The following is a 2,828-nucleotide window of genomic DNA, read 5'->3' as shown; positions in this document are numbered from 1 at the left end:
GAAAGAAAATAAGAAGAAAAAAAAGTTAAAAATAAGCATAATAGGAATGATAATTTCATGACGATGGTAATGAAAACATGATTTTCATACTAATATAAAAATAACAAAACAGCAACAACAATAATGATAACGTAAAAATAATAATAAGTTATATTAAAATAAAATAAAATAATAATAATAATGTAATAATAATTATATTTTATTTTATTTAATTTTATTTTTATTTTTTTTATTATTATTATTATTATTATTATTATTATTATTATTATTATTATTTTTTTATTTTTTTTATTATTATTTTATTATTTTTATTAATATTATTTTATTATAATTATTATTATTTCCATTGATCATTTTTATTATTATTTTTATTAAACAACAAGTATTAAAAATAATAAAAATGATAATTAATAAAAATAATAATGATAATGGTGGAGATGAAATAATGATAATGAGAATGAGAAAAACATTAATTATTTTAACAAGAAAATAAAAATCATAAAAAATAGTGAAACAAAAAAACATCAACAAAATGATAATAAAAATAATAAAATAATAATAATAATAAAATAATAAAAATAATAATAATAATAAAAATAAAATAATAACAACAAAAATAAAAACAGATAGAATAGATAATGATAATAAAATAATAAAAATAATAATAATAATAAAAAATAAAAATAATAATAAAAATTTCCCCCGGACCATAAAAAGTACCGGGTTGGCGTCCGGGGGGGGGCCTAGTCTGTTCTGGGTGGGGGGGGACTCTTTAGTTTTAAAAATAGCAACCTCCCTATGATGGTATCACGATAAAAAATATGGGGTTGTGACCCCCTTATCACCACAATCCCTCTTTAATTAATGCCAAATCAAAATAACCCGACAAACGGCGGGGGAAGGGGGCTGGAACTTTTATGTAAGGTCCCTCGCCCGTCGGGTTGCCCCTCCGGTTCGACGCGGAACCCGGTCGTTTTCCTACTACTGTGAGAACAAAGGGAAAAAAAAAGTAAATAAAAAAGGTTATGGAATGTTTTTTACAGAAGTAAACCCTTTGAGAAAATGGAAAATAACAGAGGATACGGGAAAAAGAATTTCAGAGAAGGAGGAACAAGGGGGGTTTGAGTCGACTGAGCAACGTATATGTGACCAGGAAAAGACCCATCAGAAAAAAACGGTGGTTTTCGGGAACTTGATTGGAAATGATAAAAAGAAGTGTTAAAAAGGGAGAGGAAAAGAGAAGTAAAAAATGAGGAGGAGATGGGTAGAGAGGAGATAGTAACGAAAATTTTTGGGATGGCATGTTGGGGGAAAAATTTGTGGATGATGTAAATGTGGGGGAAAATGATCAGAAAAAGGGGGTTTTGTTGTCGAAGATGATGATTGTTGAGAATACTTGTCTGAAAGCAAAGGGTAATTTTGAAAATCTAAAAAAAAAATCATATTGAAAAAAAAAACAGCAGAAGGAAATTCCTTTAAAAAGGTGAAAAGAACAAACGAGAGAGAAATGAATAGAGTAAATCAAGTGATTCCCCTTTTGAAAAAAAAACATCACAAAACTAATGAATTGATAAGGGCAGCAACTTTTGGGGTTCAGAACAGCTAGGGAAAGAAGAGGGAAATTTAGAGTAAGAAAGATCCAGGGTGGAAAACCCCCGCTTTGGAGTGACATCAAAAGAATAAGGAAAGATGTAAACATACTAGAGAGAGATTTAAAGGGGTGGCTCAGCCACAAGAAAAAGGGAAAAATTGCAGAGACTGAAAGAGAATATCGGGGAAAAGAAAGGTTTAAAAACTGGGGGTTGAAAAATTTAAAAACAAAGAAGATTCCAAAAGTGCAAAAATTAAGAGATACGATAAAGGATTAACCATTTTCGACAAATGAACATTTAGTGTTGCCCCGAATTTTTTTAAAGGGAATTGAATGGGGAAAAAGCTAAAAACCAACGAGGTCACCAGATGCGAGGGAGTAAAGGTTTTGGGGGTATTTTGGCAGTGAAAAAGGGAAACAAACAAAGGTCAAAAGGGCCCTGTCTGATTTAAAAGGATGAATTTAAAGGGAGACACTCACAGGAAGGGGCACTAAAGTATTAAAAAATGCAGAAAAAAAGAAAGAAAATACCAAACTGAAAGTCTCCAGACAAAGATGGTTTCCCGGGGAAATTTTGGATCAGAAAACCTGACCAACATGCACGACAAAATTTGCGATCAACAAAATAAATTTTGAGGGCAACGGATCCCCTTCCCCAAATGGTTAACACAGGGGACGGACAGTGTTGTGCCAGAAGGATCCCAGGGAAAAGGGAAAATAGGTGAGAACATAGGCCGATAAATGCCTTCCCTGATGTGGAAATGAGGGACAGGAATCATAGCTGATCAAATTAAGATTCCCCTAGAAAGAAAAGCATACCGATGAACAAAAAGGTTGCAGGCGAAAGAGTCGGGGTACAAAAGCATTTTATTGTTTGACAAAACAACCCTAAAAGGATTGCAGGAAAGGGCACACTAATTGGCCCTTGGTGGATAGACATAAGAAAGCTTATGACTTCGTTCCCCATAGTTGGATTGGGGAGTGCATGGAAATGTTTGAATAGTGGTAACGTGAGAGAGTTTTTGCAAAGAAATGGGGCAGGGAAAATTTGTCCTTTAAATTCCAAGGAGAGGAACCGGCGAGGGGATGAAAAAGAGGGAATTCCAAGGGAATTTTGTCACCCATTTTTATTTTTCTTGACATGATACCATTATCGTCATTACTCAGAAAGGTAAATATTGCTATGAGGGGGGGAAAAAGGAGTATAAATTTAAATCACCTACCTTTATGGATATTT

This window comes from Penaeus monodon, chromosome 2, assembly GCF_015228065.2.
Source record: "Penaeus monodon isolate SGIC_2016 chromosome 2, NSTDA_Pmon_1, whole genome shotgun sequence".
Lineage (NCBI taxonomy): Eukaryota > Metazoa > Arthropoda > Malacostraca > Decapoda > Penaeidae > Penaeus > Penaeus monodon.
Note: the sequence above shows the minus strand (reverse complement) of the source record.